Consider the following 26692-nt stretch of genomic DNA (forward strand, 5'->3'; position numbering starts at 1 on the left):
CATCAGTTTAAATTATGCCGCAAGATACTAAAACCCAATTGAATTTAAATTTTTCTGTTTTGATGACATCAAAATGATGAGATGATCCAATGTTTTGGGGTATAAAATCAGGCATTTTGAACAGTTAGCCATAGTGGCAAACAGCACCAACAGACTGTCCGTGAATGGTCTCTGAAAGGTACCTTTTCATATGAAAAATGTGCAGCAGAAGACCAAAGAAAAGATGACTCAGGAAAATCTACAGGAGAAGATACAAAGGGAAGACCGACAACTGACTGACTGGTTTTGATATTTGGTTTTTTTTTGGGTAAATCTTTCGAGGTTTTATCAGATCAATAAAGTATTGTAGATGGGGAGGTAGATACATCGTTAAGACAAAGCAGATTTACAGTGTAGATAGTTGTTGTTTAATGTTCTACTTTTTGGAGTTAAAGAATAAAATATTATTTTTTTCTTTAAATAGTAGGATTTGAGTAGCTCTTTGTCAATCCTACTTTATCAGAATACAAGGCGAGGTGAGCTTTTCTGTGTGTCTGGTTTGAAATTAGCAGACCACTCCATGTCATTATAATTGTGTAGTTACCCTAATTACTTTCTTTTGAGCAACAGGAAGAATTAAATGAACCTAACATAGATATGTATATTTTTGCTTTATGGTAAAACTCAAGTTATGGCAAATTATCTCTACTCTTATGAGTTATTCAAAGTAAGACTGTTTGAAAAATTATAAATACAACTCTGAGGATTTCTTTTGTGAAGTCTTGTAAAGCTAATTTGTTTGAAATGAAGTAAATGGGCATCTAACACTTGCACAATGCAGTTAAGTATGTCAAGACAGCTAATCCAGCATTCTTGTTTTGTGTTGGATAATTGGCAGTGTTAATTTGCTTTCCAAGTGTGCATTCCCAGTAATTCAAGCAACTGATGTGTTCAAGGATAATTGGATGCAAAGTAAAAATACAATGGTGGAATTAGAACGCCACCAGTTCAAACAGATGACTTTTACTTTGGCTATTTGCATTAATAAAAGGAGCCAAGTTACTGCCATGATAGTTAAGAACAATTTCACACTAATCAATTGCATGAAGAAGCAGGAGCACACATTAAAGTTAAATAAAACAACTTGGAGTTTTGACATGAATCTTAAAGACTCCTGGCTGAACATGCGCAGATAGGACAGTAAGACAAATTAACTTTGAAATCAACTAGATACTCCTAATTCACAAGTCCATATGCAGGTAAAACAACTAAATTAGAAGTTACCTATGAGATAATGTAGGTCAATGCTAATGGACTTAACAGTGGACAGTACCTGATGTATTTTATTCACAATTACCTAAGAAAATAATGGAGGTCACATTATTTTTATTCATTTTTGGCAATGTCAACATTTCTTGCTCATTCCTACAGTGGTTCTGGTGAAACCCAGTGCCAAAGGCTACTAAGAGACAACCATTTTGGAGTGGGATTTGATTTTGGTAAAGGCAAAGATTTCTTTCCATCAAAATAAGAATGAACTAGTTGAGTTTTTAAAAGCTGATAGATTAATGGTCACATTTATAGATACCAGTTTTTTTTATTTTCAGATTGGAAAAAAAAATATGAATTCAGATTTTTGACTGCCTTACAGGGAATCAAACACATTCAACTGGGAACCAAGTTAGTTGTAAATTGTCTAAAAGAAATGATGATGAATTAGCTGCTCAAGAAATGCCTCATTTCTTGGCAAACAATGGAAGAGAAAATTTGTTGGTACCTTCACAGGGCTGTTACTCACCAATCCCAGCACTCTGTGATAGAGTAGACAGCATGACAGGAATGGCAAACTGAAAGTACTGATTGAAACACATCATGTATCAAGGTGAACAACTGTTTTTTTCTCAGATGAATCAATTTCTTATGTAATCTTGCTTACTTAAACTGTGGAGTTGTGTCTTCTTCCATTCATGAAACAGTAAATGTAATTTCAGAGACCCTTTTCAGATAAGACCCTAACCTTGAAAAGTCTTATTCTGGCAACTTTGAGAGCACTTGCTGCTGCAGTTCAGAGTATTTCACTATTGTCTTCTCTGCTCTTATTCCTCTCCTGCGTATTGTGCATTATTTCATCTTGTTATGGAAAAAGAAATGAAGAGTTTGTGACCGTCTTCTACAAAGAAAAATCAAGGCAGAAAGAGTTTCTTCCCATCTTGCAGATGCTAATAAACAGAACATATAAAATGTCAAGTGAATGGGGAGGTCTTGAATAACACACATGACCCTAAGTTTAACTCTGTGTAAGTGATTGGGTTTTGAATGAACTAAAATCTCACTGCATGCATCTAAATGTAAAATGGGGAAAGAGAGAAAATGGTGATCTTGGGAATTGACATTTGAGAAGGAATAATTCTAAGATCTGCTGTGAACGGAGCAAGGAAGATGGAAGAATGTACTTTGAATGAGAATTAGAAATGATGTCATGTTTTGTGTTTTGGATGCAGAGAAATGATGGAAATAACTGAGTTATTTATTGAAGATGGAAGACAGATATGAGTTTATTAATAAATTGACAGTTATTAAAAGATGCAGAGAAATGCACAAGAGTGCACACTAATGCACTTGGAAGTCAATGCTTCAGAATGCTCAGGATTCTGAATGTTTCAGTGCCCTCCTGTCACTGGATAGAAACAAAACAACCACTGCAGTTCTAAACACTTTTGATGTACACTTAGAAAGATGTAGAGAACCTGAGATTTCATCTTATGGATGCATGTTTGCTCACTTTGCTGGAAAGTTTGTTATGAGATGTTTCATCGCCACACTAGGTAACATTATCAGTAAGCCTCCGATGAAGCACTGGTGGTATGGCCCACATTTTATTTATGTGTTTAGGTTTCCTCGGATGGGTGATGTCATTTCATGTTGTGACATCATTTCTTGTGGTGATGTCATTTCCTGTTCTTTTTCTCAGGGGGTAGTAAATGGGATCCAAGTCAATGAGTTTATTAATAGAATTCCAGTTGGAATGCCAAGCTTCTAGGAGTTCTCGTGCGTGTCTCTGTTTGGCTTGTCCTAGGATGGATGCGTTGTTCCAGTCAAAGTGGTGTTCTTCCTCATCTGTATGTAAAGATATGTGAACATCAACTAGCCACAAAAAGACATGACCCACTCTCACTAATATCCTAGTGAGGAAGATGAGGAAGGACACCACTTTGACTGGGACGACACCTCCATCCTAAGGCAAGCCAAACAGAGACATGCATGAGGAAAGAACAAGAAGTGACCTAACCACAGGAAATAATTTCACCAATCCAAGGAAACCTAAACACATCAATAAAAATCGGACCATACCAACAGTGCTTCACCAGAGGCTCACTGATGATGTTACCTAGTATGGTGACGAAACGTCTGAAAACAAACCTTCCAACTCAGTGAGCAAACCTATATCCAGGGCCACAACCTGAGCTACAAATCTTCTCAAAAAATTTCACCTTGTAGCAGTTTCTTCACTCATCAGTCCAAAGTAAAATTACTAGGAAATAAAGCAAAGTGTGGTATACAGGGCTCTGGCTGACCTGTGAAAATTGAACTACGAAGTACATGCCAGGTTTCTCCCTATGATAATGATTTGGGTAAGATGAGTCTGACATTAAATTAGCCCAGTCAACCTTTCTGGTACAGCTGATGGATTTCTTATTTACTTTGTGAATCTCTTGCTCAAAATTTGCTCTGAGTCTAAATCAGAGCCACCCATTCAAAAGGAAATTGGTAATGAAACAAATTGTCTCTCTGTCTGACTGACTCTCTGTCTGTCTGTCTGTCTGTATGTCTGTCAGTGAGTAAAGAACTGAGTCTGAGTGAGAATGTGGACCTGAGATCAGATGAGTATGAGAGTGTTGCTGTTCCAGGGAGCCTGGAGAAACAATTGCCCTCAGCTCAGGAGTGTACCATTTTAGGGGGGGTTGATCCAAAGAAGCAATGATTGGGGAGCATCACTCTCATGTACGGAGTTATGAACGTGTTCAAAATGGTCTATCAAGTTTTGATATACATCATCTGATTTTAACGTGGAGCTTTTCGTAAAGTGAAATCGTTTTTAAAAATGGAAATCATTGTCTTAAAATGGTCACAGTGATCACCGGATTGCACATTGACAGATTGTGTCATCAAAACCGGAGTCAATGGGAAACAGAGGAAAAATTCCCTTCACTTCATTTAATGTTCCTGGGTCAAATTCTTACAGTCAGACCTGGCATGAAGGAAGATGGTTGAGGTTATTAGAAGTCAGTCATCTCAGTTTCAGAACACCTCTGCAGGAATTCCTCAGGGTGGTGTTTTGGACACAAACATCTTCAGTTGCTTCATCAATGACCTTCCCTCCATCATAAGGTCAGACTGGGAGATATTCATTGATGATTGCATAATGTTCAACACATTCAAGACTCCTCAGATACTGAATTAGTCCATATTACTATTAAGGTGAAGGCATGTATTGCACCTTTAAGAAAGAGTGAATGCTGTTCTGAGCTGAAAGATTATAATCACCTGTGTATATGTCTAGATGGCAGTCTCAAAGTGTACTGGAAAATTGAAAATATAGAACATTTGGCTGTGAAATGGATTCATGAGTTTTGGTTGCTGTTTTGACAACAATTCAAATTTAATCAATCAATTTAAATTATGCCTGGAATATGAAAACCCAATCGAGTTTGAATTTATTGTTTTTCCATCATTGATCCAATGAGACAATCCATTGTTGGGGATATAAAAATGCATTTTAAAAATTGGAGAGAGAGCAACTGCCATTGAGAGAGACCCAGAAAATTAGGAAACACTTTCTATCAAAGATACTTTTCATATGAAACATATTCACAGTAAAAAGAAAGAAGACAACCCAGGGAGATCTTCAGCTTGAAGAAAACAGACACCGAAGACAACAGACATTATGTCGTTTTGAAATTAATTTGATGTAATTTTAATAGTTGTCTTAATGGAACAGCATATTTTATAGAGTTGGAGGCAGATAATAAGCAGATTAAGAGAAAGGGGGCATAAAGTTGTGAATAGTTGTTGTTTAATGTTCACTTTTAGAGTTAGAAAATAAATTATTTTCTTTAAATGGTGGAATTTTGGTGTTCTCAGTCACTCATATTTTAATAGATTACGAGGTGAGGTGAGCTTTTCTGGGTGTTTGATTTAATTAACAGAGGGATTCACCGCTGTGTTGTAACAGTTTGTGGGCTTGGGTGCAAGATTTGGATAAATTTGGACTGGTTTAGATAGATCTAGTCTGAAATTTGGACAGAGTTGAACAGATTTGAGGTATGAAAGCTCCCAGCAGATTTAAACATCTGCAGATGTAAAATGTAGGTGAGACAATTTGTTTAATTTTGGTTACTCGTGGTTGGTTAAACTAAAGGTGGAGGATATGGCTCTTAACATTGCTGAAGAGGTTCTGGGGTTTGAAGATGCTTCCCAAATTTGCTAAAGAAGTTCAGAAAGACAGAGGAAGGACATATTTTTAAAATTAGCAAATAGTTTAGAATTGGGTTTAACCAGGGGGCAGAAGAAGTGCTGAAATTGTAATGGAATTGGTTAAGCACTTAGCTGTATCTGAGAAATAGACAAGTGCAGTAGAGTCATAAAAACTTAAATTAAAATTGAGGCGAATGGAGTTAGAAGATAAAGAAAGAGAAAGAGAGAGAAGAAAGATAAAGAGAGAACGAGAGAGAGAGAGAGAGGGAAATAGAAAGGGAGAGAAGATTCTTAGCTGAGTAAAGAGAGAGAGAAGAAACAGAAAGAGAAAGGGAGAGAGAATTTGAACTTCAGAAGCTGTGAATTAGTCAGGAAAGTCAAGTTAACAGGATGGGGATGAAGAGAGAAGGTAGTGATGTATAAAAGTATGTTAAAATATTGCCACATTTTGATGAGAAAGATTTCAAAGCCTTATTTATTTTACCTGAAAAATTGGCTAGGCAGATGGAACAGCCAAGAATTTGTGAGTAATGCTTGTTCAGACTAAACTGTTCAGAGCTAGTGAGGTATTTGCCGCACTGTCAGATGAGGGGTCAAGAGATTATGAAGAGTCAAACAGGCTATCTTAAGTGCTTATGAATTAGTACTAGAAGTGAATAGACAGCAGTTCAGAAACATAAAGAAGGAACCAGGTCAGACTTATGTTAAGTTCAAAAGCATTAAACATAGTAATTTTGATAGATGGGTGTGGGCTTTAAAAATAGATAAGACCTATGAGGCTTTCAGAGAGATCATGCTGCTGGAGGAGCTTATAAACTCAGTGTTAGAGATGATAAGAATTCATGTCAATGAACAGAAAGTTCAAGAAGTGAGAAGAGCGGCAGAGATGGCAGATGAATATGCATTGGTGCATAAGGTGAAATTTAGCTTCTAACAAGAATTTCATCCTGTGAGGGAGAGAAATTGGCAGAAGAGGAGATCCTATGCTTCAAAACAAAGAGTAGAGAACACTGGTAATAGTTTACCACAGGTGAAAAAAGAAGATGGAAAGGAGGTGAAAGGCCTCTGGTGTTTTCATTATAATGGAGTGGGACACAGAAAATTACAGTGTTGGTGATTTAAGAAAGGAACTGGGAAAAAGTGTTTTCACTGTCAGAAGATGGGACTCATAAAGTCACAGTGCTGGTCATTGAAGAAAGTCACTGAGAGAAAAAAAACTGTGGTAAAAGAGGCCATGCCAGTGGAATTAGTGAAAGTAGTAAAGGAAACCCCAAGAAAAGTCACGGAGTTGCAGGATCATCTACAGCATAAGCAGGGACTGGGTATTCAGTTAGTACCTGATCTCTATAAAGACTGCTTTTTTGGGTAAAGTTTACTCAGGAAGAATAGGAGGAGAAGGGAAAGAAGTTATAATTTTCAGAGACAAGGGATTTAATCAGTCTCTAATAGTAAGAGATGAGTGTAGTTGAACTCTTTCTAACATTGTACCTGAGAGAGTGGTAATTTGTTGAATAGATGGACAGACATGTAGCGTTCCCCTGTGTAAGATCAGGTTGGAGAGCCAAATCAAGACTGGGGAAGTAACAGTAGGAGTGATTGACAGAGTGTCAGTTTCAGGAATACAGTTAGTTCTTGGGAATGATTTTACAGAATCCAAGGTGAAAGTGACACCGCTTGTTGTGGAGAAGCAAAAGGAGGACCAGAGAACTGAAGAGTCAAAAGAAAAATGCCCTGGAATTTTTCCAGACTGTGCAGTACCAAGATCCCATTATCATAAGTCACAGCAAGAAGCAAAAACTAAAGGGATAGATGAAGGTGTTGAGGTTCAGTTAGCGGATACTCTGTTTGATATAATGTGCAGGAAAAACCTGAACAGGCAGAGGGTCAGGCAGAAGTGTTTAGTCCTGAAAGGCTAATGCACTTACAACAGAAAGATGAGACAATAAAAGATATATATATATATATATATATATTGGTGTAGACTCCAAAAAAGGAATCAGAATGTATTTCTGAGAGTTATTAGCTTAAAGATAGAATCCTTAGATGAAAATGGAGACCATGGCAGAGGAGAAATGGGCAGAAGTGCACCAGATCATGTTGCCAGTAGCATACAGACAGGAAGGGTTACAGGTAGCACATGAATTACCAGTAGAAGGTCACCTACGAGTGAGGAAGACTCAGGCTAAGGTACAAAAGCATTTCTGTTGGCCTGGACTGCACAAAGATGTAGTTAAATTTTACCATACATGTCATACATGCAAAATGGTAGGTAAGCCACAGACAGTAATTAAATCAGGTAAGTGAGATAGCTAAAGAACCTAAAGAGGGCACCGCGTAGAATGAAGCAGGTGACAGATAAAAACTTCAAAATTTGAACATTTTCCTATGGGGATGATGTATTAGTATTGTTACCAGTGATAGGAGATAACTTCAAAGCCAGTTTTAGTGATCCCTATCAAATTGAGAAAATGTTGAGTCAGGTAAACTATCTGGTGAAGATGCCAGAAAGAAAATAAAGTGTAGCGGGTATGTCATGTGAATAAGTTGAAACATTACTAAAATAGAGAGAGGAAACTGGAGAAACAAGTGTTAGTTACTACCCCTCAGAGTGATGAATCATATCCAGATATCATGGAGTTTGATGTGCCTCAAAATACATTCATCAAAATAATGAAGTCCTTGAGGAGTGGGATAGGTTAGAGAATTATCTGTCTCAGGAGCAAAGAAAACAGTTGAAAGGTTTGTTGCAACAGTATGAGGACATATGCAGGAATAAGATGGGAAGGGCTAATACTATTGTGCATGAGGTGGAAATAGGAAATGCTGTTCCAATAAAGCAATGCCCCTACAGACTTAATCTTCTCAAAGCCACACAGATCCAGAAGGAAGTGGATGTATTGCTCAATGAAGATGTCATTGAACTGAGTCAGAGTGGGTAGAGTTCGCTGATCTTGTTAGCTCCGAAACCTGACAGGACCCAATAAATTTGTGTGGACAATCGGAAGATCAATGCTGCAACAAAATCAGACTCATACCCAATATCAAGATTGGAGGACTGTATAAAGTTGGAAAAGACAGTTACATCACAAAGTTGGTCTTACTGCATGGTTACTGGCAGGTACCTTTATCAGAGAAAGCAAAAAATGTTTCTGCATTTGTGATCCCAAATGGACTATAATCAATTCAAAGTGATGCCCTTTGGAATGAAAAACACACCAACCACATTCTGAAGACTCATGAACAGAATTGTGGCTGGGTTAACAAATTGTGCAGTTTGTCTGGGTGATGTAAGTCATGTAAAGATCACATTGTACAGTTGGCAGAACTCTTTGAATGATTGTAAGATGCAAAATTGGTAATAAACTTAAAGAAGACTGAATTTGCGAAGGTAGCGGTGATGTTCTTGCGACATGAAAGTTTAACCCCAAGGAACGCCAAGACAAAGGCCATTTCCATGAGGCATTTCCATGACTGTTCTCAAAGAAAGAGTTGGTTCAATGTCATGAGCTGCACCAAATTTTTTAAAACTCTTCAAAGTTTCAGTTGATGCTAGCGATATAGGAGTTCGAGTGTACCACTGCAGAAGATGATGAAGGAATTGAATGGCCAAGTGGCTACTTTTCATAGAAAATAGTCTACCATTGAAAAAGAATTATTGTGTTTGGTATTGGCCTTATAACATTTTAATGTTTATGTGATGAACAATGTGTCAGAGGCATTTGTGTGCACAGACCACAATCCTCTTACATTCTTGGAATGATTTATAGACAAAAATATGAGACTATTTCATTGTAGTCTTATAGTACAGATTTTTATTTTCAAATTCTACATGTTGCGGGTCATAAAAATGTGATAGAAGATGCATTATTGTAGATTTAAAGGAAAAAGTTTAGATAAGGTTGGACAGATTCCAATATTATACATATGTGTGTAGAAAATAATATGCAAGTATAACTTAGATTAATGACCTATGTATTTCATTGTAATGGGATTAAGAATTAGAAAAAAAAGCTATATTTTCATTATGATGGTTCTTTTTTCTTAAGCGAGAGGTATTATGAAGTTGAAAGCATGTACTATACATTTAATAGAGAATGAGTGCTATTATGAACTGAGAGATTACAAGCACCTGTGTATATGATTAGATGGCAGTCTCAAAGTGTACTGAACTATTGAAAATATGTAACATTTGGCAGTGAAACGAATATCTGAGTTTTGTTTGCTGTTTTGACAACAATTCAAATTTAACCAACCAGTGAATTATGCCCCAGGATTCTAAAACCCAATCAAGTTCGAATTTATTGTTTTGCCAATATTGAACCAATGAGATAATCCAATGTTGGGGATATAAAAATGCACACATTTTAGAGTTAAAGAACCAATTTGTATTTTTTCTTTAAGTAGTAGAATTTGGGAGTTCTCTGTCACTCATATTTTAACAGATTATGAGGTGAGATGAGTTTTTCTGGGTGTTTGACAGAAGGGTTCACTGCCATGTCATAATAATATCCAAATGCAGCAAGAGCTGGACAATGTTCAGGTATGAGCTGACAAGTATCAACAAGTGCCAGGCAGAGACAATCTCCAACAAGAGAAAATTTAACCATTACCTCTTGATGCATTCAATGGCATTGCCAACATTGAATTACCACTGTCAACATTCTGGGAGTGACCATTGACCAGAAACTCACTGGACGAGCCATATTGTGTGTGTGTGTGTGTGTGTGTGTGTGTATGTGTGTGTGTGTGTGTGTGTGTGTATTACAGTAAGAGCAGATCAGAAATTAGTATTCCTGCAGCAAGTATCTCACCACTTGATCCCACAAAGCCTATCCAACATTGACAATGCATAGTTGAGACATATGATTGAATAATCATTGAATTATTGCAACTCCAACAACAATCAAGTCGTTTGACACCATCCAAGTTAAAGCAGCCTGCTTAATTGGCAACAGTAGTGCAACAGTATCCATTGAATGACTGTAGTCCACTTGACCTCACTGAGAACAGATTTCCATCGACTTTCAGGCATGGCCATTTGCCTGAAACACAACTAGTTTTCTCCATAAGCTGCTAGTCTGATGTTGTTGTTATGTGGTGTTGCACAGCGACATGTCCAACCTTTTGATTTTTTAGTGCTCCCCTCTATGACAAACTATCTGCCTCTTCCTACTCCACAGAGGCTGACAGTCTTCAAGCAAATGTAAAGTGAGTGAGCCATAAGAAATCAAGCTAAGAGCTATAAGGTGCAACCTGTGCACTTGCATGAGATGCATGTGGGTCCTTTACAGTAAAAAGAAAGAAGATGATCCAGGGAGAGCTTCAGCTAGAAGAAGACAGATACTGAAGATGAAAGCTGCTGTGTGGTTTTGAAAGTAAGTTGCTGTCATTTTAATTGGTGTCTTATTGGAACAGCATATTGTTATAGAGTTGAGGCAGATAATAAGCAGTTCAGAGAAAAGGGGCTTAGAGTTATGAATAGTTGTTGGCAACTTGGCAGAAGTGATAGATGACACAAAACATCAACTTCGACTTGTGTGGCGTGGTGACTCAGTGGCTAGTTCCACCCAGGTTAGTTGAACCCATGTTCAATTCCCACCTCAGGCGACTGTCTGTGTGGAGTTTGCATGTTCTCCCTGAGTCTGCGTGGGTTTCCTCTGAGTGCTCTGGTTTCCTCCTACAATCCAAAGATATGCAGGTTAGGTGAATTGACCATGCTAAATTGCCCATACTGTTAGGTGCATAAATCAGGGGTAAATATAGGGTAGTGGAATGGGTCTGGGTGGGTTACTCTTCAGAGGGTTGGTGTGGACTTGTTGGGCTGAAGGGTCTATTTCCATACTGTAGGGAATCTAATCTAATCAAGTGTTGAAGGATTGAATTCTTGATCCTAGAGCAACTATGGTAATATGTTGAGGCTAATGGTTTGCCAGTATTGATTCATAAGGATGAAGGTTGGAAAAAAATGCTGGCAGTAGAGAATGCAGGATGTGCTGAAGACACAGTCGAGTGATGGCTGTGCCAAGCAAGTGCCGAACTGCAGGCACCAGGTACATGGTCTAATTTAGACAACAGGAATATACACCATCTAGATTCGTGGAAAGGAGAAATAATTGGAAGTGGTGTAAAACTGTGGGGATTTTAGAAAGTAATGAGATGCAAATAATGCAGTCAGTACTCAATACTGACCAGTATTTTGAAGTTGCATTTAAAGCTTAATGGGAAAATCTTTTTCGATATTGAGATTTTGAGTTTTCATTCTTGCTGTATTTCGCTAACTGTGTTGCCATTGTCAATGCCAAAAAAGGAACAGAAAACTTACCCAACGTTGCTTGTATCTGCTCCAATTGTTTGTTATGAAATACAACAACATGACTGCATTAGCTATGCACAACAAAAGCAATTTACAGAGCACTTTAAACTTTATAAAATCATAATGAAATACAAAACAAATTCAAAAAGCATAAAAGCTCATTTTCATTGAAGCCACAAAGGAATACTAAATGACAAACATGCAGTTAATAAAACAGAAAGTTATGTAAATGCAGAAACCAATCAAAATAATTTTGGTACATTACTTATTTTTAATTCAAGAAGCAAAATTTGCAACTGCAGTGTTATTTATTGCTGAAGCATTTCCAGACACAAATTGTAATTATTAATTTATAGTTTTATTATTTTTGTAAATACACATCTGCATTCTTTTCAGAACAGGAGTAGAAATTGTGATTCAGGCCCAGTTAATATCATTAGGCTGACTGATAAAAACACCCATCCAGCGGATGGCATGTTGTTCCCACCTGCACTCAGAATAATTTATTTTCTTTCTTTTCCAATCTTTTCAAATGAACTGAATTGCAGAACACTGCGAGAGAATTCATTACGAGTGGTGAATTATGAGGGTTCTGCTTCAGTTAATAGTTATCCAGGAAAGGTTAGACAATGAAAAAACATGGTTTAAAATAATAAGTTGATCCATTGACTCAAACAGCCCTCTCAACTACACCTCCTCTGATCCTTCACATCACTTGGACTCTTGAAAACCACCCCCCACCTAAGTTGATCAGACCCCTCCACCACACCCCCCCAACCCTGATTTCAACTTCCACAGACTCAACATCAATACTTCTCCAGCCGTTCATTGTCAGGCTGGACCCTCACTAGTCCTGACCACACAAAACCCCCCGCTTCTCCCTGGCACTGTATCTGACACACCCACCACATCCCTCTGACCCTTATCCATGTGGGGCACTCCATCATTTCCCCATCTAATCCCACCAGACAGCCTGGCACCCTATTCTGGCACTGTGACGCCCAATCCCACACGCACTTTACCCTTTCACAGCAACTGCTAAGTAGCTGGCTGTGCTGCTGGACATTTCAATCACAAAAGACAACATACTGACTGCTATAATAGTAGGCATTGCCTAATTTCAAAACAAACACAAACTGTGTCAGTAAAACTCAGCAGATCTGGCAGCCTCTGTGAAGAAAGAAACCATTGTTGTTTGGAGTCTGAAATGAACCCCTTACTATTTTGCACTGTGAGGGAACTGCTCTATTTCGGGTGCATTCTGCATCTTCGAATGAGACAAGATCTGAATATCCAGTTCAAAATTTGGAGGTCAATCCTAACGGATAAAAACGAATGAAGTGGTGATCTGACTGTGGTTTCTAATCCTCGGAACATCTGGGCCAACGTGACAAAAGATTATTCAGATCGCCTCTCATTCATGATCCACAATAGACCAGAAGATGGCAGGTTTGTTGTGTGTTCTATTCTGAGTTAATTGCACTCAGCTAACACTGCACTGAAGAAGCCACTGCTACAGACAGTGATACCACAAAGATCGCCATTATGTCTTTGCTGGAGGTTATACAATCAAGTGGAAGACACTTTGAAATGGCAGTGATGAAGCATGAAGAGCTCCTAATCTAAAGAATGACGTTTTAGAAATTGAAAAAGAAAAAGCAAAGCTCAAAAGAAGGCTCCAAAGACCCAAAACACCGTTACTCATGATATGCTTGTGTAACCTGTTTATCCTTGGTAAAAGCTGGGCAATGCACATTTTACTAATTGCTAATCTACTTGAATAAATTGCATTTTACATCGTGTTAAAAAAAAAGACACACAGATAATCTCTCTAATTGCCATTAGCACGCTTGGCTGCATGTGTGCTGGAATTAGCTAGGCTTGATACCAGAAACCTCCGTTGGACATTCATTCCTTGGATATTACAGTCAGCTGTATCAAGACTCACTTGTGAATTATAAGCATTTGGGTGAGATACTGGAGATTAGTTTGCAAATATGGAACTATTTCCAGCAAAAAAAAATAAGTATTTTCAGGTGCGGAGAGGAAGGAAACATAAATTGCTAAGAAAAAGACTTATATTCATTGTGATGACAGTTCCTTTTCAATGTGTTTACTGCTGGCATGGTTAAGCAGAGATCAGCTTGGTATGGTTGGTGTTTATTCAGCTGACGTCTGCTCACCTCTGGCTTTCTGCCTTGTACAGATCCAAAATCACAAGTGCTGAGTACGCAAATAATTGAAGCTTCATGAAGTTAAAATACGCCTTGAAAAACCATCTGGAATTTTTTATTTTCTCCATTTGTCTCTACCAGTCGTCAAGATTATGGGTTACATTTTAGTGTCTATTCCCTAATACGCATCTAACCCAATCTCACCTCACCCCTAATCACCCAATGACCCTCAACCCAGCCAAAACTGCAGGGAGCTTGCTACACTGTTCTTGCCATAAGCATGTTGACCATTATTTTGCTGGTGTCTTTGCAATGAGTGATCTTGGCTCTAGCCTAAAGCAAATGCTTCGTCATTGCTAGAATCTATGTCTTATGACCTCAGTAGAACCCAGTCCTGAAGAAGGGTTACAACAGAAACGTTGACTTCTGTACCTCCTGATGCTGCCTGGTTTGCTGTGTTCTTCCAGCTTCCTGCTTGTCTACTCAGTAGAACACTGACATCGTTCTACAATGCAGCTGGATATGCATTGTGCATCCTCCAAAAAGTATCAGCAGGCAGTTTAGTTAAAGCAGTAACCAAGGGTAAGGGCTCATTGATATAGAATATCATGTGCAAAAGTGTGATGTCATGAACTTTGGTAAGAGGAATAGAGGCGTAGACTATTTTCTAAATGGGGAAAGGCATCAGAAATCTGAAACACAAAGGAACTTAGGAGTACTGATTCAGGATTTTCTTAAGGTAAGCATGCAGATTCAGTTGACAGTTAGGAAAGCAAATACAGTGTTGCCAGTCATTCCAAGAAGGCTAGAATATAAAAGCAGAGAAATATTGCTGAGGCTGTATAAGGCTGTGGTCAGATGGTGGTGTGGAATTTGTGAGCAGTTTTGTGCCCTATATCTAAGGAAGGATGTGCTGTCATTGGAGGGGTTCCAGTGGATTTTTACAAGAATGACTAAAGGGAAGAAGGGTCTGTACTCGATGGAGGTTAGAAAGAAGAAGCAAGATCTGACTGAAACCTACGGAATACTGAGAGGCCTGGATCGAATGGACATGGAGAAAATGTTTCCACTAGTAGGAGAAACAAGGATCCAAGAGCACAGCCTCAGAGTGAATGGATGTCTTAGAAGTGAGATGTGGAGGAATTTCTTCAGCAAGATGGTGGTGAATCCATGGAACTCATTGCCGGAGAGGGCTGTGGAGCCAAGTCATTGAGTGCTTTTAAGACAGAGGCAGATAGGCTCTTGATCGGTCATGGGAATAAGGGTTGGGGGAGAAGCCAGGAGAATGGGGTTGAGAAGCATATTAGCCTTTATTAAATGGCAGAACAGATTCAATGGATCGAATAGCTCACTTCTTCCCCTATATCTTCTGGTATTATGTTTGTGGACAAGATGGATTAGGTTTCTCTAGGATGCAGAACAATCATCTAGGTCACTGCCATACCAGTCTGTATTTGGATGTTCACCTGAAAATTGGGCAAAGGAAAATCGACCTTAATGGCAGTGGTTTCACGGTATCTGACCCAAGTGACTGATCTTCATGCAGTATCTGTGAAAATGGGCCCGTGGCAAATCTGGAAAGTATCACAGCAGGTACGTAGGAACAGAAGTGTGGTATTCAGCCTCTCGAGCCAGCTTGACCATTCATTAAGATCATGGCTAATCAGTGGCCCAATTCCATATACCTATCTTGGGCACATATCCCTTGATAGCCTTCCTTAAAAAAATGTCTATCGCAGATGTAAATTTAACAACTGAATTAGCATATACTGACATTTGAGGAAGCAAGTTCCAAAGCTCCAAAGTAGCCAGCCATCAATGGAAGATTGGCAGAGATTTAAAATGGGTTGAATTTTCACTATTTTCTGTTTTACACTATAGCAAGCATCAGAATCACCCACACAGAATTATTTAATTACTTTTTTTGGGAATTAATGGCCCATATATGAAGTTTCAGCTGAGGAATGAATTGTTTTCAATATAGGGCACCTAAGTTTAACATGAGCACTCTTAGATTAGGTATTGTATAGTTAGATGCTGAGTAAATCTCCCTCTGGAGAGATGTTTGCCTTGTACCACTAATGTGCCCCAGCTGCAAATTGAGAAGAGTTTTCCTACTGGAGAACTGCTGTTATTTTTCAATTTCTTACTCCAACCTTCCATTGGTCTCCTCAGAGACTGCCAAATTATTGTCAATTATGACTGAATTAGTTGCAGTTTTCTATGTGAGATTTGTGTCCCACCAGGATTGAGTCTGCCCAGCTCTTCATAATGTTGCTGTAGTCTTTTATGTGAATGAAGTGGCCTTCAAATTCAGGTTTCTCCCCTGTAGCTATTTGTTTGATGTTGGAAGTGCCAATATTAGTTATAGTGCTGAAAGTTGCTCAATGCTTCAAAGCACTTTCTATACTGTTGCCAATGTTTATCTGAAGTGCAAAGAGAATTGACCAGCATGTCATTATGTTATTTTGAGAATATAATTTATTTGGATACTTTGCAGAATTTTTGATAATGCTCCAGATCCAAGATTTGCAAAGATGTTGAATTGTTATGGTATTGACGACAAACTTTAATATGATTGAAAATGTTATAGGTAGTATGTAATAGGTGGGGAGTGGCCTGTAGAGTTCTTAGAGTTATTTTGTAATCAATGTTTGCACCATTCATAATGTGTGGGCAAATTATAGAATGTTTTAATGACACTGCCTGATGGCCAGGCATATATTATACATGAGCATTAAAAATGATTTGGATAAACTAGCAGAAATGTCTTTTATTAAGCAGAGGAAGTGCTGGCAAAACTCATCAGGTCTGACAAACTTTGTTTGGGGAGAAACAAGATTTTTGGGCTTGAAAGATAAACTTTGTGTCTTTCTCCATGAATGCTGTCAGGCCTGATGAGCTTCTCCAGCACAATGTTCTGCTTTCATTCGAGATGTATTTCGACATTGACATGTACGATCTAACAAACACTGTTGTGGGAAATAAAAAGCAATGAATAAACTGCAGACAAACATCAAAAAGGTTTCAAGCATTAACTGAATGTGTTGAACCAAAATGAAATTAATTAGCAAAACTGAGCAAGTGCTGTCTCATTCTCGAGTGCACTTGTTTTTAAGGCAAAGACTATTTTAAAAGTAGTTGATTATTAGATTGGTGTTGGAAGCATTGTATTTTAGTTTTGAGAAAGCCAGGAGGTTTATTTATTAAAGGGCGTCAGTAAGTATCAGAGGAAAATTGCTGAACATCATGTAGTGGGTATCTTTTCAGCCCTGTAGGAGTGAGCTTGAAGGCCCAGCCAGAAATTATGTTAATTTAATGTCAGTCCACAGTCTGAGACATTCCTACCTCTGAGTGATCTTCTGCAGTACTGGCCTGGCGCTCTGACCACAGTTTTGTTTTTAGAAAGTTGGAACTCCTTCAAAGGATAACGCACAGCAGAGGTACACTTGCCCCTTCTGCAGTAGGACCATTCACCACTGCCATTGAGGCCATCATCTTTCAAGCTGCAGGTCCTTTGTTTGGGCTAATCCACTGTCTTTCATTGAAAAGTGGATCCCAGATGTGGCCTCTTTATTGTCTACCTATGGGAAGATATCTGGGTGTGATGACAAGTGTGGGGTTGGGACGTGGAAATGATCCCATGCCTCACTATCTTTTAAATGTGCTGCCATTACACTCTGGATATGGAAGTTTCAAAGAGCTGGATTAGTTTCCCTTATTTGAACTTTCTTATGGAGTGTGCAGGGTCGAAGTTTCTAAAACTAGAAACCCATCTAAGACTAATATCTGCCATTGTTGGTAAGGTATACTTTTCAAGATTAATAGGACTGGGTTTTCCATTGTTATTTTCAGTATGTAGGTTAATACCAGGTAAATGTATTTCTTATACATACTGCTCAGTTTTTGATACAACTGCATGGTTTGCTGGGCCATTTTAGAGAGCATATGTGATTCAATCACGTTGTAAGGCATTGTAAGGATGGCAGATTTGCATCTCTAAATGGCAATAGTGATGGTAATAATTAGTTTTTGTATCAATTGACGATGGCTTCATGGTCATTGTTAAACTAACTTTTATGTCTAGATTTATTAATTTAGTTCAAATTTCATTTTCTGCCATGGTGGGACTTAGCCCAAAATATTAGATTGAGCTTTTGAAATAGCATTACCTTTATATCACCACCTTCCTTTCATATGTACTCAAAACCCCAACCACACCAACACACCAATAATATGCACAAGGTTTATTCAAACAATTAGACTTAATTCATTTGAGGCTACCAGACATATTGTGGCATCAGGGCTGTTGCCAGGTTTGCTGGCAGATGTTGGATTTCGAACACTCTCTTTAAATTCCACCGGAAACATATGGTCGATACACCTCTTCCATCTGCAGCTCTGATGTTTTCTTGTTACTAATTAAATATGTTCCTGTTCAGATTAATAACTTCCCATCATGCAATGTCTATGTGGCCTGCTCCTCCCCCACCAAAAAGATTCAGCTTGAGTTATCTGATATTTTAATCTTCCAAATATATACATTTCTTTGCTCACAAAACACATTTCAAACTTGTTAACTTGAGTCCGTCACTTAGCAGCAGATATCTTGTTTCACAACCTCACGAAGCCATTGGAACTGATTGCATTGTTTGAACTGATTGCATCATTTGGCTTGATTAACCATTCACACTGCATGCATTGTCTGAACTGATTGCATTTCCCGGTCATATTGAAAATGAGATCATGTATCACAGTTTAACAATGTAGCAGGTTTTCCAAAAGAAATTTGCCCATCAGCACTTCTTAAAATTTTTCAGAACATAGCTTGTTACTTTCAGCAGCTTTATATTCTTTCAAAAAGTCTTCTGGCCTGGCAAAATATTTTAATATCCACCAAATTTAATGTTTGAGCTCTTGAAATAAATATTCAAGTTTTGGATGTCCCATAAGAATCCAATAGTTGTCCAAATTAGCGGACTGAATAGAACCTCATTTAGCAAAGGCTACATGTTTAATAGTTCAGCTTTTCTAGGATCGTTGAAAATCTCCATTGATTTTGCTTATAAATTTTCCTGGTCGCTATTCACCTCCCACTGGAGATTAAGTATATCAGTCAAGTTAGCTATGGTTCTGATGAAAAGACACCTGACTCAGAACATTTACTTTCTTCCCACAGATGCTTCCAGACCTGCTGAGTTTTGTCAGAAATTTCTGATTGTGTGGCTATGTCAATATTATACTGCACTTAGGAATCTAAAAATCTTAAAGGAGAAAAGGACAAAAAGAAAAGTTTTAAAGAAGACTCCCTGAGTGCAGTAACCCAGGAATAGACAAAGAACGGATTTTATCTTAAGTATTTTTTGAAAGAATGATAAATGCATACATTTCATCACCTGAAATATATAAGCACACCACATATATAAGAAAATATGCATTTCTAAAGGTAGGATGAAAGTCAAAAATAAAATTGCTGCCATACTTGCTTCTTTTGAGAGGAAGCCTTTTGAAACATTGCAAGCTTGTGGTTCCTTGTTTGGTCTACTGAAAGAAGCAAAGATTGGACTTGCAGTACTGTCTTCAGTACCATGTTACTTACAGTTTTGTCATAGGTTGAACAAGCTCCTTGCCTGTGACAATTTCTGAGCAGTCTGTTGAAGTAAATAGACTCAATGGAGCAAATTAAATTTCCTCTAAAAACAAAATTGTGAAGAAGAACCATACTAGACTCAAAACATTATTTTTTTCTCTTTCTGCAGCCACTGCCAGACTTGCCGAGCTTCTCCAGAATTATCTTTTTTTGTTTTAAATTCATTTGTCTTATTTCATGTTTATGATTATTCTAATAGGTTTTGCCGCTTTCAACAATGTTTTATGTGTATTAGTTGCTGATTCTTGCATCTGAACATAAGTCAACTTGTACAGTTGGATCACAGAGAATTAGTTTCATGAAAGTCTGAAAAATCATTTTGAAATGTTAATTGCTACTGTGAGACATTAACCATAGAATAAAGGATTAAATTTCTTTTCAGTCATTAACTTGGGATTGCAAAATGAACCCTGATGCTCTGAAGGCATATAAAATAACTTTTACATTCATAAAATATTTTGTTAATGCCAGCAAAATGTTCAAAAACATGATAATATACTTGGAGTAACTAAATATTATTTCTGAAATGTATGTGACATAACTATTTGATATTTGACATAGACTTCAAATAGTAAGAAAAAAGAAAAAAAAACACTTTAAAGTGTCATGACCACTGTCAGAACCCTGCAGTACTGTGGATGTTTGAACATATAATTCCAAAATGTATTTTTTTGAAGAGACCTGATACAAAAGTGTAAATTGAGTGGCTGCCTGCAAAGAGAGACCCATGGAATGTTATATCCATGGATGTGAAGGGAACTTCAAACAACAGCCCTTTAGAGGAGGGAAGAGACTAATCAGAATAGAATACACTATGATCGCTTGTGACTACAAAGGTAATAAGTGGCTAATGATCCCCTGCTTAACAGCAACAGATTATACCCCAAGCAGACATAATTTGAGTTATTTCCTTTCAACAATACAAAGAACAGGGATTACAAAGCCAATGTCAACTCTCCTGGAGTATGCTAGTGACACTGAACATACTCATGTGTACCAGCTTGCTGTTGAGTACTAGTGTGCTGCAAAGGTCACTGTCAAAAAAACTAACTAGTTATCCATGTATTGTATGCAAAAGAAGACTCTCTCTCACTTTAAATGTTGCAAAATAGACAAAAGGAAATAGGACATTAAAAAATACTGTCTTTCTTAATCTGAATGCAGGGATTCAATCAGACTCAAAGGAATATGAACAATAGAAACTTAGTCTGCAAAAGTAAGGATCATGAAACTTACTGTTCCAATGCCAATGTCAATGTTATCAGAAATCTCTAATGCAATGGCTGCATCATTGAACTATCCACTCTTCCTGAACAATTCAAAGACGAAGCTATTTATCTGATTTGAAAACAACTTTTATCTTTTTGAATTCATCTCTTATTTCTAATTTGTGTCTATGTACATTGGGCTATTTATGGAGAGGTGATCACCACCTGCCTATTAAATTAGAGACCAAGATAATGCATTGGAACCCAGGTTTGATCCTACCATGGTAGACGGTAGAATTTGAATTCAGTTAAAAAAATACTTTTGAATTAAGAGATTAATGATAACCATGAAACTGTTGCTGATTGTTGGAAAATCCATCTGGTTTCCTAATATCCTTTCAGGAAGGAAACTTCTTATCTGTTCTGGCCTACATGTGATTCCAGACCACAGCAATGTGGTTGAGTCTTAACTGCCCTCTAGACAATTAGGGATGAGCAATATATGCTGCTTGAGCTACCGATGCCGCATCCTGTGAATTAATAAAAAAAAATTGTGTTTAGCAACTAATAAACTCACCTTTTGTTAACTCAAGAAACCTGTCTAAATTGGCTTATTTTAAAGCATTAGCTTCTTCTGTCTGATATAAAGGTCTCCATCGTTCTTTTGATGAATGAAGTGGATAGTTGAATAAAGACATAAAGCCAGTTCATTGCTCCTCAACCTGGCTTTGAACAATTCGGAGTATTCTATCTGGAATCATATTTTTAACCATTTGCTTTTGTTAATGTAGTTACAAGATAGCTTCATCATGAATGTTTGGCAAAAAATTATTGGGTGCTGGGAATGGGAGCAAGAATCCTGGAATAAGTTCCCACCTACTATTTTTAAAGGTTTCCTAAATTGGACTACTCCATGTAAATTATGTGGTAAGACATCTGGAGTGCAAGGGTAAAGGATTTTTATGCTTTAAAAATGCTAATTCAATTTTTCTTAACTGTTTGAATCTGCAAGATAGGATATAAGCTGACAATGATTGATGGTATCTCCATTAGAATGCAGAGAAATGAATAGACACATTTAGTTTAAATGCTTTGTCAGGTTTTTTAATTTTCCAAATAACAATTTATAGGAAGTCAGGGGCTAAAGAAACGTGAATTGCTTTATTGTCCTATGATTAAGAAATAAATACTGATAGAGATGTTTCAGCAACCATGAAAAGTAGAAATTTACTAAAGGAGTTTTGAACATTTGCTCAATGTCAAGGGGTGTTGAATGTTATGGTTTGAATAAAGAACTGATGCCTCATTAGATAATTACCATTTCAACTTGATTTTGATAGGACAATGCAAACTCTTCAATGAATCATCCTGCCTACACTGGGAAGAGTTTAAAAATCAGTGTAAAAAATGTTTGTTGCTCGGTCAGCTCCTGGAAGGAACAAACAACAGCAAGTTGATCGCTTGATGTTGATCAGTAATGTGCTTTCTTGTAGCATCTTTGAGACTAATGAGTTATTTCTAACATATTATAGTGGGTACATTATAAAGAGTGAATAATATTGCTAACTAGTATTTCTACCAAATGTAGTACAGTGTTCATGAATTTTCTTCTTATTTCTCATAATTCTCACATTTGAACTGTAGAGTAACCTGTAAGAAGTAAAAGGTTACTTCTAAGAAAAAATCGCTTTTCATATGTCACATGCTCCTTACCTGCTAGCCAAACCTTTAGTTATTTTCTCTTCCTGGGCATAAACCAACTCATGCCAGGCCATAAAGCAGTATCTGTCATGGATCATCTCATGCAAAGCCAAATTTATTTTATTCATTCATGAGATGAGGGCATCACTGGCTACACCAACATTTATTGTCCATCCCTAATTGCTCAGAGGGCAGTTAAGAGTGAGCCACATTGCTGTGGGTCTGGAGTCACATGTAGTCCTTACAGGACATTAGTGAAGCAGATGGGTTTTTACAGTCAGCAATGGATTTGTGGTCATCATTAGACTCTTAGTTCCAGATTTTGACAACCTTAATCCTTAGGTGGCACCATTGTAAGAGCTGACCAAACTGGTGTGTCCTAAAGGACATTGCTGTGAGATTGACCTTGCAGCAAGTGTTGACAAGCCAACAGAAGGTAAAACTGACTTGACCTCAACCCCACCAATTTATCTACTGAAGGTACATTGATCCATGGTAGGAGTGACTACTGCACGTTGCTTGAGGAAATACAGTTATGTCTTCACTCTAAAGATGGCCACAAACATCATGACTCAAATCTACTGGATTGGGTTGAAATTCCATTTCCAACCAGGATCAGCTAGAAAGTTTTCTACTGGCATTTGTATATTTTTTGGCTGAATTACCAGACCATGAGCCTTCTCAACTGAAATAGCATAAATGACGATGTTGTGGTGATAGTGTGGAGTGACAGTGTGGTGGTGACAAGACAGATGGTTGGAGTGGGGGGATGTTGGTTCAAGGGATATGGCTTGGTAGGGGTTGACAGGGGCACTGGGTGGGAGGCAGGGATATTGGAGGACATTAGTTGGGTTGGGCGAAATGCAAGATGGCAGGGGACACTTTGGGTATTTTGTGTGTCTGTGTGCTTTTAGGTAGATGGTTTGAGGCTTCAGGCTTAAGCCAGGGTGCTGGTCTGTTTTATAGAAAGCCAGAAGCAAGTTTTAATTCCTTTAACTTTTCCTGGCTGACTAGTCAGTTAACTGAGTTGAAACCATTCAAAGTATCTGATTCTAATATATAACTATGGTCACTTTCAGAGGGTTAAAGATGCCAGTTAATTACTAATCTTATTATGAGAAGACCATGTGCAATTATCACTACACTATATAGCCCTAATACAGGATAGATCTAGCAGCTAAAAGATTGGACATCCAGAAATCACAAGCAGCACTTGAACTTTATTCAACTACAATCTGTAGTATCATGACTTAGAGTATTCTTTACCCTACCTGCAAGTGCACTACCAAGTCCGAGTTCAACCCTCATTCAATGAGAAAAGTATTCGAGTATGCCAGGAAAAATATTTGTCACGCCTAACAACTAATCTGATAAAGTTACAACTCATGACTATGTGCCTGCTAAACTGCAGATTATTCATGTTACAGTGTATATGAAAGTCCTTGGTAGCAAGGTGTAAAGATAACAATCTCTCCCTCAATGTTAGCAAAACTGAAGAGTTGATCATTGACTTCAGGAAGTAAGGAGGAGGGAACTCCCCTATCTACATCAATGGAGCTGATGTGATGATTGAGAGCATCAAGTTCGTAGGAGTAACAATCACCAACAATTTGTCCTGGACCACCCATGTTATTGCAACAGTCAAAAAGGCACAACAATGCCTCATCTTTCTCAGGAGGCTGAGAAAATTCAGCATCTCCCACAAGGACTCACCATTTTTTAATAGATGCATCATAGAAAGCATTCTATTTGGATGCATAACAGCTTGGTACAGTGAACTGCTTTGTGCAGGACTGTAAGAATCTATAGAGAGTTGTCAACACAGCCCAGTCCATCATTTAAGCCAAACTTCCATACACTGACTCCATCTACACTTCTCTCTGCCTCAAAACATCATCAAAGACCCCTCCCACCCTGGTTATAATCTCTCCCAACCTCTTCCGTCAGGCAGAAGATACAAAAGCATAAACACATGTAGCAATAGGTTCAAGAACAGCTTTTTTCCCACTGTTACTAAACTTCTAGATGGACCTCGCAAATTTCAAATCCAGTGTTGATCTTGCTTTTTATGCACCTTCTTTGCAACCATAACTTTGTATTCCTCACTTTGTTCTATCACCCTATGAACTTTATAGGGTAAGATCTGTCTGTACTGCATGCAAAACAAACCTTTTCACTTTGGCTAGGTACATGTGACAATAATAAATCAAATCAAATGTGACAGATTGAATGAATGAAATTATCACAGTAAATGAATCAGAGCACAAAGTTCCTCAGTCCTGCTGCATCAGTCTTGCAGACTGGTGCACAATTGAACAACTAATAGGAGACTGAGGATCCTCAAAAATTCCCATCATTAATTATGATGGATCCTTGTACATCACTACAAAAAACGAAGCTGAAGTATGTGTAACTGCCTTCAGTCAGAAGTAGGCTGATAAATGGCAAGTAATATTTAATTTATACAAGTGCCAGGCAATGACCATCTTCAATGTTAAAGAATGTAATTATCACCCCTAAGCTATCAGCATTTTGACGGTTGCCATTGAAGACACACTGAACTGGACTAGCTACAAGACTATGGCTACAAGACCAGGTCAGAGACTTGAAATTCAATGGCAATTGGTTCACCTCCTGTGGTCATAATACATACGGTGCCTTAGGATTTTGAACCTGGAGATTCAGCAACTGTGATACTCTTGAATGTCAAGGACAAATGGTTAGACTGTTTCTTGTTGAAGGTAATTGCTACTCATCAGCCTAAACCTGAATGTTGCCCAGACATTGTTACATGCAAACATAAATTGCCTCATAATCTCAAGAATCACAAATATTACTGAATTCTGTGTAATCATCTCACCTCAGCATCAATTAGCCATTCACATGCAAACATAAATTGCCTCATAATCTCAAGAATCACAAATATTACTGAATTCTGTGTAATCATCTCACCTCAGCATCAATTAGCCATTCACTGAGTTCTGCTAGAGCCATTCATCTCCAGAACTGTTCACAGTCTTAATTCAAACATGAAGAAAAGAGCTGAGTTCCAGAGGTAGGGTAAGAATGATAACAACACCATTTGACTGTTTGACTTTAAATAGCACGAGCAAATTTTAAGCCACTGACATTCAGTGGGATAACTCTCTACTGACTGGAGTAAACAGAAGATGGTTGTAATGGTGTGAAGTCAGTCTTCCCATCATCTGAATATTGCTGCAGGAATTCCTCAGGGCAATGTACCAGGAATAGCCATCTTCAATACTTCATCAATTGCCTTCTTCCATGAGATCAGTTGTGGAAATTCAAAAACCTTCAGACACTTATTTTTGAGAAGCTGTGCCTTGTAGAACTCAGTACAACTCTCCCACATAGGACGAAATTTAGAATTGCTTCCCCTTCATCTCTATACTGGAAGCATGTGCACAAAATATAGCCAGTAGTGCCTTTTGGAACACTGCAGGATAGCTGTAGATATGAAATAAACTGGAGGTGAGCTGCCCAAATGCAGAAATTGGGTTGAATTGCCATAGCAGCTAAATATTTTTGCAAACTTTTCCCAGATAGTTTCTGCAGGAAGAATGTAGCAGAAACTGTGTGGAACTTACTTTTTTGACCTGTGTGAAGGATATCAGCAAGAAACCATTGAAGCTGTTGATTGAGCAAGAATAATCACCTTAGTGCCAGAAACACTAAACCTGCCTTATTGAGTGATCAATCGATGTTGCAATCGATACAGTACAACCTTAGCTTAGTCAGCCCTCACTAAACTCTCCCAGGTGGTCTTATATGTTTTGCATGTATGCATTGTTGATTTTCTCCCCAGCCTTGCAGATCAACTTCTCAAAAGTAAACTCAAAAGTTCAAATAGTTTGGGATATTTAAAGCCTTGATTTTTTTTTCTGTAATAATGATAGGAATCTTGTTAGCATAAACACTTATACATTTACAAATGTGACTATAATTAGTAGCATTTAATAAAGAGAAATGACAGATACTCTCTGTTAGTTGAACATTCTGCAAAACAAATTATTGACCTGGCTGGTCTACTTGAAATTTTCTATAATTCTAAGCTCTCATAATTACTATTGATTTTGACAGCTGGCTTTATTTTGTTGTTCTTATAAAAGGCAATACTATGAACACATATATAATTGTCCTCTGTGATGGAAATTGTATGTGCAAATCCAAA

This window comes from Chiloscyllium punctatum, chromosome 25 (assembly GCF_047496795.1).
Source record: "Chiloscyllium punctatum isolate Juve2018m chromosome 25, sChiPun1.3, whole genome shotgun sequence".
NCBI lineage: Eukaryota > Metazoa > Chordata > Chondrichthyes > Orectolobiformes > Hemiscylliidae > Chiloscyllium > Chiloscyllium punctatum.